This window comes from Cetorhinus maximus, chromosome 11 (genome assembly GCF_964194155.1).
Source record: "Cetorhinus maximus chromosome 11, sCetMax3.hap1.1, whole genome shotgun sequence".
Classification (NCBI taxonomy): domain Eukaryota; kingdom Metazoa; phylum Chordata; class Chondrichthyes; order Lamniformes; family Cetorhinidae; genus Cetorhinus; species Cetorhinus maximus.
Window position 1 is genome coordinate 88,725,334 of NC_135889.1, and position 13,005 is coordinate 88,738,338.

Sequence of the window (13,005 nt, forward strand, 5' to 3'; positions counted from 1 at the left end):
GGTTTTTTTAACAACAGAAAATGGACAAGTTTCAGTCATATGGCATGTTAAAGTCTTTAAAATCAGATTCCTGATCCAAACCTGCCCACTTCCAGCTTTAACTGGGGTGGGAAGATAAGTATGTAACTAAATTGCTCCAAGGATGATGGTTGGCACTTTAAATATAATAATGAAGCTGGGAGCCTCAATGTTATCACCATAGACAGGTTATCCTGAACTGGTCAGCTACATCCAAGTGAAGTTTCCAGCCCGCTGGATCCAGTGTGCCTGTCTGGGCAACCCTCGAGATCGAGCATCCTGCCTTCCTTTCCCCAGGAGGCCTCCAAGTTTTAACCCCACCCTCCTAAGGTCTTTAACACCCCCCTTCCCAAACCTCTAATCTCCTTCTCATGCCAAAAATTCTTCCCACAGGCTTCTGACCTTCCCCCAGCCCAGAGACCCCTGGCTGGGAAACACCCCCAAATCTCAGGGATTGCTACGGCCCCCAACCTGCTAAAATCATGCAAGATTCACTCTACCACCCAGTACCAGCCCTTCTACCCACCACGGTCAACGACTCCCCCTCCGAATCACTCCTCATCATCCCTGTCCCTAATCAACCATCGCCGCCCCCACAGATATCACTTGCCCCAACCACCGACAAGGCATGGACCTAACTTGTCCTGGCGGCCTTCACTGACCTGTTCCCTGTATGACTAAAACCCAAGCCTATCAATCAGGTTGGCTTCTGGGTGGAGAACTGTTGTTAGAATCATATCCCTCGAGGCTGAATTTTTCTTTTAAAAATGGAAGGACTTGGCACTAATTGTATAGTTGGATGCTAATCTGGGATTTTTTTTAAAGAAGGTCATAAATTCACCTTGGAACTGTCGATAAGCAAGCCTCTTCTAAGAAATTACCTGACCTATATGGTACATGAGAAGGAGTTGTTTGTTTATTTTAAGCTGCAAAGCTCTTTAATTAATGAAAAGCTGGAAGACAAAAAGGCAGAGGAAAAACTCCTTAAATTTGAACCTATGGCTTAGTTTTCAGATTTGTTGGGGAAAGGCTGGGAACAGAAGGCTACCCTGACTAGCGCTCTCTCCCTCTCTGCTTTGCAAAACTGTGTGTGGTTCTCGACCAGTAGCCAGATAACCCTCATCTGAGTGTAGTTTGTGTGCAGAATTTTGGACTTGCTGTCTTAGACAGGAAGAATTGGTCGAGCTATACTCTCCTCCACGCTGAAGTATGGTTGGTGAACTTCCCAACATCTACTGGGCCCAGTCGTGCTCCCAGAGGGAACTTCAGACCGACAGCATCAAACCTCCACGACCTTTTTTTCCATCCGCCTGACTCTGCAGAGACCACCTGTATGTCTTTTGTTTGTCTGGGTATGTGTGCCTGTGTGTGTGCTGGGGAATTTTAAAAGGGTTAGTTAGCTACACTTCTGGATTACAATCGTATATCAGCTAGTTCTTGAAATTTGTTTAAAAGGAGTTTTGTTTTATAATAAATTAATCATTCTGAGTTTTTTGAAAGCAGGCTGGTCAGAGTCTCTTTTCTTCTGGATACTAGAGGTATAGGTACACAGTTGGCCATTTTGGTGAGAAAATTAAACATTTAAATCAATGGTACTGCCTGCGGAGAAGTGGGGCTTGATAATTCGCACACTCCTCCCATCAGCAAAATTCCACAGGTTCACAACTTCTGGATTCCTTGTGCCTTACAGGCTCTTCCCCCTGTGATCCACTCCCGACGAGTCAGGTCAGTTAAAATTAAGGCCTTTTTTCATGTAGTAAGTGCTTCCTTTCCCTAGTGATATTAGTGAAACCTTTCAATCAAGTTTGGTAAGAAGACCTATATCACTGACACCTAAGCTACTTCCTAATTGATTATTGCAAAGGTAATAAGCAGCAACTTGCAGAAAAAGATGCAGATGGTAGATTGCTTCCACTGTAATCGGGTCCATGGACATATCGTTTGCGGGATGCAATCAGGTAGAATTTAGAGATGTATATGGCAATGTCACATCGACAGCCCCAAGTTTTTGTTCACTTTCACTTTAGGGGCAAGTGGGAAAGTCAAAGAGAAATCTGATGTTTCATAGTCTTGGGAACTTTAACTGCAATAGCATATCTTCTTCAGGAGTTAAAATATTACGTACATACGATGGTGCAACCACTGTTTGAGACAGTTTTAGCAACATTTCATTATCTCCCAGATTGTCATATTAGCAATATAGACAGAGTAGTAAGCCATTCAATCCCTTAAGCCTGTTTTACCATTCAATTACATAATGGCTGATCTGTACTTCACCTCCACATTTGCCTCACATCTGTTAATATCCTTGCCGAACAAAAAAACTATTGAAAATTTCAATTCACTCAGCATCTTTTGCCAGAGCAGGTTCCAAGTTCCAATGCTCTTTGTGTGAAAAATGTTTCCTGATTTCACTCCAAAACAGCTTGTCTAATTTTAAGATTATGTCTTAATGCTCTAGGTTGCCCTACCAGAGGAATTAGTTTCTCTGAGATAAAAACAAAAAGCTAAAAGCTACTGCGGATGCTGAAAATCCAAAACAAAAACAGAATTACCTGGAAAAACTCAGCAGGTCTGGCAGCATCGGTGGAGAAGAAATCAGTTGACGTTTCGAGTCCTCACGACCCTTCGGCAGAACTGAGGTATAGTTAGGAAAGAGGTGAAATATAAGCTGGTCTAAGGTGGGGGGCACGGGGAGAGAGAAGTTGAGGGTGGGGTGGTTGTGGGGATAAGCAAGCAGTGATAGGAGAAGATAATCAAAATATGTCACAGACAAAAGGATCAAAGAGGTGTTGAAGGTGGTGATATTATCTAAGAAAAGTGCTAATTAAGAATGGAAGGCAGGATACTCAAGGTACAGCTCTAGTGGGGGTGGGGTGGAAAGACTAACAAAGTTTTAGTTTTAGATTTAAAAATAATGGAAATAGGTGGGAAAAGAAGAATCTATATAAATTATTGAAAAAAAAGGGAGAGGGGGAAGAAACGGGGTGGGGATGGGGGGAGGGGGAGTTTAAGATCTAAAGTTGTTGAATTCAATATTCAGTCTGGAAAGCTGTAAAGTGCCTAGTCGGAAGATGAGGTGCTCTTCCTCCAGTTTGCGTTGGGCTTCACTGGAACAATGCAGCAAGCCAAGGACAGACATGTGGGCAAGAGAACAGGGTGGAGTGTTAAAATGGCAAGCGACAGGGAGGTTTGGGTCTTTCTTGCGGACAGACCGCAGGTGTTCTGCAAAGCGGTCGCCCAGTTTGCGTTTGGTCTCTCCAATGTAGAGGAGACCGCATTGGGAGCAACGAATGCAGTAGACTAAGTTAGGGGAAATGCAAGTGAAATGCTGCTTCACTTGAAAGGAATGTTTGGTCCCTTGGACAGTGAGGAGAGAGGAAGTGAAGGGGTAGGTGTTGCATCTTCTGCGTGGGCAGTTATATTTAATTAGGCAATTAGTTTCTCTGTTTTGCAACACTTGAACTGTTACAAGGATTCAGACTTGAATAGAATAAATAATAATGCTGGAAAATGTATAGGATTATAAAATTCTCAAACTAATTTTATTGAACTATGCTTCAAAATCACAAGGATATGAATAACACACTGATAGCTGATGAACAGGCAAATAACATCATCTAGGATCTATCAACGAAAAACAAAACTTTCAAACTGATTTCCTTCAATTCAATTGTGTCCTTATTTTATAAATGCCCCACTAAAACTGAATCCTCCCAATCCAGTTTGTACTTTACCTTTTAAACAACAGGACAACTGGCCTCCTTCATCCTGCCTTACTTTAAACTATGAGATCAAAGGTTTACACATTCGTTTGCCTGAATGACATCTGAAAGCTGAATCTTCCCCACAGCCCGCAGTCTCGTCCTTCGAGCTCTTTAACCCATAGAAAAACTGGCTTTAACTCAACCAGGAGACTAAAAGATTACACATTCCCTGAACAATATTCACAAGCTTTCCTCTTACCCAGCCCAGCTGGTTCATTCTAGTTCCTTTTTACACCTGGATTACTGATCAAACTCCCAGAGGAAAAGGTGTAACTTCTGATGCATTGTCCAACAAACTGGCTACACAGCAAAGAACAAAAGGAAGGTGTGCCTTTCTTATACGCCTCTGTACATGTGTTCAAACCATGTGGTGATCAGGGTTTAGTTGTTCCCTGCATGGTCAGCTCTGTGAGTGGTCAAAGGTGATGCAACCCCTCTGCCCTTTTGCTATAAGACCCCAAAAGAGGCCTTGCATTGCACATGATTGATAAGCATCATCCAGTTATACATTCCTTCACACTGTTTCAAAGGTCCCTGCTTCCCCTGACCATAATGATAACCCCATGAAATCAGAAGAAGTATCAAAATTCCCTTAACAAGGTCCATCCTGTCAGTGTCTTGATGATCATAGGTGTTGTACCTTTGGAATGTTTCCTGACCTCATATAGTTACAGACCTTTTGGTCATTTTATTACCTATATCCTGGATTAGGATATTCCATACTGAAGTGAATCGCCCAGGTTTTCCTTACTATATTTTCACTCCCTTCACCTTTGTGTTCACACTAAGATCAAGCTAACAAATTCAACAATGGCTAATTTGACTTAATCGCATCTTATCTTATGAACATTCTCACAGCTTAACAGGCATAACTATAGTTATAACATGCAGCTGAAAATTAATCAGTTACATCGTCATTTCAGGTTTTTCAGTCCATATTACAGTATCAGCTGAATCAAATCACTTAATAATAGGAGCATGGGAATCATTTTAAATACCTCAATTAGATCACTCTTGTATGGACTATTTATCATTTTCTGAAGGGAAGTCTATTTTCAATGAAGACCACAATGTTGGAATATCACACAAACACAGTAAAGCACATAAAGATTGAAGATTATCACTTCATATGGTTGCATTTATTATTTGTTTTACTTACTCTATATTGATTTGCTAGATTTTATTTCCCTTTATGAGGTCACTCACTGAAAATTATATTAAACATGTCAAGTAGAATGTAATAGAATGATCCACTTCTGGCTTCAATGCAGGAAGTCTCTTTCTCTCTCTCTCCTTCACTCTAGCATCAGCTATGGAGGAGAATGTGCTAGAAAGGAAACTAAGAGTGAGCAGGAAGAGAGTGTCAACTCAAGGGAGTGGAAATTTGTTGAGTTGTAAGCAGCAACTTTTTAAAAATTCACTCATGGGATGTGGGTATCGCTGGCTAGGCCAGCATTTATTGCCCATCCCTAACTGCCCTTGAGAAGATGGTGCTGAGCTGCCTTCTTAAACTGCTGAAGTCCATGTGGTGTAGGTACACCCACAGTGCTGTTATGAAGGGAGTTCAGCGGGGCCATTTACAGTGAGACGGTGTGGGAGAAACAGAATGCTCATTTACAGTGAGGGAGTGTGAGAGAAACAGGGTGTTCACTTATAGTGAGACAGTGTGAGAGAAACACCATGGACATTTACAGTGAGAGAGTGTGAGAGGAACAACGTGGTCATTTACAGAGAGTGAGTGTGAGAGAAACAGTGGGGCCATTTACAGTGAGAGAGTGTGAGAGAAACAGCAGGGTCATTTACACGGAGCGAGTGCAAGAGGAGCGGGGCCTTTAACAGTGAGAGAGTAATAGAAGCGTGTGAGACCATTAAAAAGTGCAAGAGGGAAGAGAGCACAGAGAGCAGCTGATTGGTGAGTAGGATTGGTGAGAATTTCTAGTCTTTAAAGTAAAGTATGGTCTTTAGTTTGTGTTTAGATCTCTAATCTTTTTTTCTCCTTTTCTTAAAGATAGATTGTTAAGCATAAGATCGATACTGGTGTGTATAAAAAATATTATAATAAAGTGTAAAGAGTGGGGATACTAGAATAATTAATTAATAAATTGAATGAAATACAATAGCAAAAGCAGGATGGGTGATGTGTTGCTGCTGCAGCATGTGGGATCTGCTGCTGGAAACCAAGGTGACACAGAGCAAACACATCTGTACCAAGTGCTGCAGCTCGAGGAACTTTGGATCCGAGTTAAGGAGCTGGAGTCTGAGCTACAGACATTGCGTCACATCAGGGATGGGGAATATTACCTGGACACTTTGCTCCAGGAGGCGGTCACACCCCTCAGATTAGGTAAATCAAATTTGGCTTGTGATCAGGGACGGGAGGGTGCGACTGCACGTGAAGCGTGTTTGGGAACCTAGGGGTGGCATCCGAGGAGCCTCGGCCCCTGCAGCTGTCCAGAAGTTACAAGGTTCTTGCAAGCTGCGTGGATGGGAGCGGTGACTGCAGGGAGGATGAGTGAACTGACCATGGCACCATGGCACCATGGTACAGGGAGCCAGTCAAGTAGGGGGAGGAAATGGAAATGTAGTAGTGGTAGGGGACAGTATAATTAGGAGGATAGATACTGTTCTCTGCAGCCGTGAGCTTGAGTCCTGAAGGCTGTTTTGCCTGCCCAGTGCCAGTGTTAAGGACATCTCCTCAGAGCTGGAGAGGAACTTGAAGTGGGAGGGGAGGGATCCAGTTGTCATTATCCATGTTGGTACCAATGACATTGATAGGACTAGAAAGTAGGTTCTGCTGAAAGAATTTGAACAGTTAGGAGCTAAATTAAAAAGCAGAACCTCCAAGGTAATAATCTCGGGATTACTACCTGAGCCACAGGCAAACTGGCATAGGGTAAATAAAGTCAAGGAGTTAAATGCGTAGCTCAGAGACTGGTGTGGGAGGAATAAGGTTCAGTTCATGGGACATTGGCATCAGTACAGGGGTAGAAGGGTGTTGTTCTGGTGGGACGGGCTTCACTTGAACTGTGCTGGGACCGGTGTCCTGGTGAACCGAATAACTAGGGCTGTAGAGAGGGTTTTAAGCTAAATAGAGTGGGGGAGGGTTCTGGAAAGGGGATACGTAGGCTTACAAAGCAAAAGGATATGGCAGCCTTGCAGGGCAGCTATTTAGGTAATGATACCCAGAGTATGCTGGGAAGGGACAGAGTTTACAAACATAAAAAAAACAGCAGCAAATAGGGTCAAAAGGGGAAAAATGGTAAAAAGGCAAAATGAATGGCTCTTTACTTAAATAGCATTTGGAACAAAATAAATGAATTAATGGCACAAATAGAGGTTAATGGGTATGATCTTATAGCTATTAAGGAGACATGGTTACAAGGGGATCAAAGCTGGGAACTAAATATTCAGTGGTATGTGACTTTTCGAAAGGACGGACAGGAAGGAAAGACTGGGAGGATGGATTTGTTAGCACAAGGTGGAATAAGTACGATATCAAGAAAGGATCTTGGATCGGAAGATGTGGAATCCATATGGATGGAGATAAGAAATAACAAGGGGAAGAAGACACTGGTGGGAGTAGTCTATAGACCCATTAACAGTAGCTATGCTGTAGGACAGAGAATAAATAAAGAGATAATGAGGGCATATAAAAGGCAGTACATTAATCATGGGTGACTTTAGCAGAAAACACAGCTGATGAACAATGGCAGAAAAGAAAAAAAATGAAATGTGGCAAAGATTAGTGGTAAGCCAGAGGATAGGGAAAGTTTTAAAAATTAACTAAAGATGACCAAAAAATAATTAAGAGGGAGAAAATAAACTTTGAGGATAAACTAGCAAGTAATATAAAAACGGACAGTCAGAGCTTTTTTAAATATATAAAAAGGAAGAGAGAGGCCAAGGTGAACATAGGCCCCTCAGAGAATGAGGCTGGGGAAATAATAATGGGAGCCAGAAAATGGCAGAGGAGTTGAATAAATACTGTGCTTCAGTTTTCACAGGAGAAGATAATAGCATTCCAAAAATACTAAATAATCAATGGGCAAAAGGAGGGGGAGGAAATAAACACAATAACTATCACTAGAGAAAAACTACTAGGGAAACTAATGGGGCCAAAGGCCAATAAGTCCCCTGGACCTGATGGGTTGCATCCTAGGATATTAAAGGAAGTAGCTACAGAGATAGTGGATGCACTGGTAGTAAACTTTCAAGAATCCTTAGATTCTGGAAAAGTCCCAGAGGATTGGAGAACAGCCGATATAATACCCTTATTCAAAAAGGGAGGAAGACAAAAAATGGGTAACTATAGGCCAGTTAGCTTAACACCTGTTTTTGGGAAAATGTTTTGTAGTCTATTATAAAGGATGTAATAGCAGAGCATTTAGTAATACATAATTTAATCAAGCAGAGTCAGCATGGCTTCATGAAGTGGAAGTCATGCCTAACAAATTTATTAGAATTCTTTGAGGAGGTAACAAGCAGGATAGATAAAGGGAACCTAGTAGGTGTAATATATTTGGATTTCCAAAAGGTGTTTGATAAGGCACCACACATAAGGCTACTTAATAAGATAAGAGCCCATGGTGTTGGAGTAGTATATTAGCATGGATAGAGGATTGGCTAACTAATAGAAGACAGAGAGTTGGGATAAGGGGGACGTTTTCAGGATGGCAACCTGTAACTAGTGGAGTGCCACAGGGATCAGTGCTGGGGCCTCAATTATTTACAATATAGACTAATGACTTAGATGGGGGAAGTGAATGTACTATCACCACAAAAATAGGTGGGAAGGCAAGTGGTGAGGATGACACAAGGAGTCTACAGAGGGATATAGACAGGTTAAGTGAGTGGGCAAAAATTGACAGATGGAATATAATGTGGGAAAATGTGAGGTTATGCACTTTGACAGGAAGAATAGAGGAGCTGAATATTATTTAAATGGAGAAAAACTGCAGAAGGCTGCAGCACAGAGGGATTTGGGAGTCCTTATGCATGAATCCCAAAAAGCTAACATATATGTTCAACAGGTAATAGGGAAGGCAAATGGAATATTGGCCTTTATTTCAAAGGGAGTGGAGTATAAAAATAGGGAAGTCTTGCTAAAACTATACAAGGCACTAATTAGACCACACCTAGAATACTGTGAACTACTTTGGTCCCCTTATCTAAGGAAAGGTATACTGGCATTGAAAGGTTCAGATGTTCATTAAGTTGATCCAGGGTATGGAGGGATTTTCTTATGAGGAGAGGTTGAGTAGGTTGGGCAGGTGCTCAGTGGAGTTTAGAAGAATGAGAGGCGACCTTATTGAAACATATAAGATTCTTCAGGGTCTTGACAGGGTAGATGCTGAGAGATTGTTTCCCTTTGTGGGGGAGTCTGGGACCCGAGGGTATAATCTCAGAATAAGGGGTCGCCCGTTTGAAACAGAGATGAAGAGGAATTCCTTCTCTCAGAAGGTAGTGAACCTGTGGAATTCTTTACTGCAGAGGGCTGTAGAGGCTGGGTCATTAAGTATATTTAAGGCTGAGATAGACAGATTTTTAATCAGTAAGGGAATTAAGGGTTATGGGGAAAGTCAGGAAAGTGGAGTTGAGGTTTATCAGATCAGCCTTGATCTCATTGAATGGTGGAGCAGACTCAATGGGCCAAATGGCCTACTTCTGTTCCCACGTCTTATGGTCTTATGGTCTTATTTTGACCCAGCAACAGTGAAGGAACGGAGATATATTTTGAAGTTAGGATGGTGAGTGGCTTGGAAGTGAACTTCCACGTGGTGGTGTTCCCATGCACCTTCTGCACTTGTCCTTCTAGAAGGTAATGGCCGTGGGTTCGGAAGGCTCTGTTTGAGGAGCCTTGACAAGTTCCTGCAGTGCATCTTGTAGATGGTACACACTGTTGCCACTGTGTGTCGGTGGTGGAGGGAGCGCACTTTTGTGGATGGGGTGCCAATCATGTGGGCTGCTTTGTCCTTGATGGTACCGAACTTTTTGAGTATTATTGGAGCTGCACTCATCCAGGCAAGTGGAAAGTATTCAAACTCTTGACTTGTGCCATGTAGATGGTGGACAGGCTTTGGAGAATCATGAGGTGAGTTACTCACTGCAGGATTCCTAGCCTCTGACTTGCTCTTGTAGCCACAGTATTTACATGGCTAGTCTGGTTCAGTTTCTGGTCAATCCAGGTTATTGATAGTGGGGGATTCAGCGATCGTCTTGAATTGAATATCAAGGAGAGATGGTTAAATTCTCCCTTGTTGGAGAAGCTGGCTCTGAGATAGCCAAAAAAACTTTGGCCTGAATTTTCCCGTCGGCGATTTGGGGGCGGAGCCCGCTCACCGACGGGAAAATGACACGGGATGATCTCGGGAGGAACCCCTGACATCATCCTGGTCCCTTTAAATTTTCAGGAAGACGCGTGGACAGCGAAATCAGCTGTCCGCCTGCCAACCTGTCAATGGCCAATTGAGGCCATTGACAGGCTAATTACAATAATTCAAGACCTGCCCGTCCAACCTTAAGGCTGGCGGGCAGGCCAGGAGCCCCAGCGGGCTTCTGATAAAGCATGAAACCTCATCCACCGGCGGGATGAGGTTTCATGTCCATTTTTAAAAAGTCTAATAAAGTTTATTTCATTTTTATTATCATGTCCCATCTCGTGTGACATTGTCACATGAGGGGGACATGTTAATAATTTTTTTATTTTTCTATTTTTTTGACTTTTCTTACCTGTCACGAATCTCCCTGAGACAGGACTTTGCCTCAGGGAGCAGTGCGCTCTTTCGTGTGCATGCGTGAAAGAGCGCACTTTGACAGATGGGGAATCCCTCCCCCTCACACAGGAAGCACATAGCGCTTCCTGTTGGGCAGGCCGCTGGGCGGGCCTTAATTGGCCCGTCCACTCAAAATGGCGGCAGGCCCCGTTTTGGTGGCGGCGGTCAGCTGTCCGCTTACCGCCGAGCCGGTGGGGCCCACCCGCCATCCGAGGGCAAAATTCTGCCCATTTGTTGCAGTTGGTATTTCCCAGGTGTCTTCCCATTCCAACCCTTCCTGGCCTTGTTTAGCTCCTGAAAACAGATGGTTTCAGGTGCTTCTTAAGTTGTGATGTTGAAGGCATCAAAAAAGTAAGCTGTTTCCAACAGTATTGGGTGGCCACCACCTTACAGAGCTCCTTGCTTTTCTTCAGTGGCATCAAAAGAGTGAGGTCTTGCGTTGCAGTGGTAGCGCCCCTACCTCTGGGACGGAAGCTCCGGGTTTAAATTCCACTCCAGGACTTGATGGCCAAGGAATGTGTGTTCATAACGCGGCCAAACAGATTGATTATCAGCCTCTAAATCCTTCCAACATGCCTGATGCCAGTTGGTAAGAGCAAGAGAGTTTCCTGGTCAGCCATGCTGCAGAAGGCAAAAGCAAACCACTGCAATACCTTGCCAAGCATAATCGTGAACTAATCAAATGGAAGTCTGTGTTTGCCTATGCCCCCTTAGGGCATGTTACCTGAGGAGAATCATAAGATCTTTAACATCTATCTGAAGAGAATAGGCAAACAGGGTCCTGGTATGGTGTTCTATTCAAGGGCACCTCCAACAATTCAACACTCAGTTCTGCCTTGAGGAATGTCAACCTAGATCAAATACTGCTTAAATCATAAAATGAGGATCAAACCCAGCCTTGTAACTGAAAGGTAAGAGTGCGTTCAATTGCACCATGAGAGCACTTTTTGAAAGAATAGCATTCATGTCATAAAGGCCTGTGTACACATTCGTAGTCATGTTTGGTCCTTTATTGTACTTTAGTAATTAATGACATCTTGCCCATAGTACACAAATAGTCCTGAGGTTTCAATGAAGAGATATTAAACTGTTGCCATGCTCTCTCTGTAGAAAGGACATATAGATTTCCAAATCTGACTTGACCAAATTGAGGATGATCATATTCAGCCTCTGCAGTGAAAGCATCTAACTACTTCAAAATCATTCTGGAGGGCAAAGATAACCAAAGCTTCTTTTCATCATGACTAATCTCCTTAAGCTGCTTTTATCTATCCCCTCCCCTCCTCATCTTAAATTTCAAGTGCAATGAGCTCATGTCTAATGATTTTGCCACTGTACAAATCATGTAACATGCTGAAAGAAGTAGTCCTGGTGTGCAAAATGATCAAACCTGGCTCCATATTTTGCTTATGATTTGCAGCATTTAAAGATAAGCATCTAAGCAGTAAGGTTCCATCAATCAATTTTCCATTGAGTCACCATATATGTGGATCAGTAGAATTGCATTTTACAATGAAATGCATTGAAATTAACCAAAAATTAAAGAAAGTGACTTATCCAATTCTATAATGGATATTCATTTTCTGTTGCTTGAAATCAAAAAATCTGCAAGAAGGTGATTTTATCACTGTAAAACTCTCCTATTCGAATTTCAGTCATATTGATTGTTGAGTGACTCAATATGCTTTTACAACCAGATTGTATCAGAAATAAATAAATAATTAGAAACATGCATTACTCTCATCTCCAAACTTCAAACACCAATCTTTAAAAAAAAATGGTACTAGTCCCATTTCTTAATTGAACCCACACCAAAAATAAATAGTTGATACATAGATAACCACCTCCCAAGTGTCGGCTTTTTCTCCATAAAATAAATTATCCACATATTGGCTACTTTTCCAGTTTAAACTAATACATTGCCATAGGAAGTGCAGTATCTCTGTAACTTTCTATATTTTTTACCAGACCCAGAAGCTAGAAAGGGCATAAGGATGAAAAGGTTTGCTCCTTTGATTAAACTTTGATGCACATTTCTAATTTATTTAAAACAGGCGGTGAGAATTGCATATTTCTATATGCATAGATAGGGGGATTGCAAATACTATCTTGTTCTTGTTAGATCTTTCTCGACATTTACAGAAAACTATTTGGTGCAATAAAAATACGATAGACCAAAAGCCACCAAAGTAGCCAAATAATCTGTTTTGGTCATAAATACAGATTTTTTTTTTATGTGCACAATGTAATTGGTTGCAAATGTTTGAATACGAGCTATTTAATGTTTTGAAAATGGAAGTGGATAGGATTAAAAATAGAAATCAAATAGATTTCCAGGCTGACGAAAACTCCTCCAATGACATTGTTTGAACTTTCTGCCCATGAATTATTTTGTAACATGTGTGAAATTTAAATAGGTCTTTGGCATTTTGTTCATGAAGGCCATG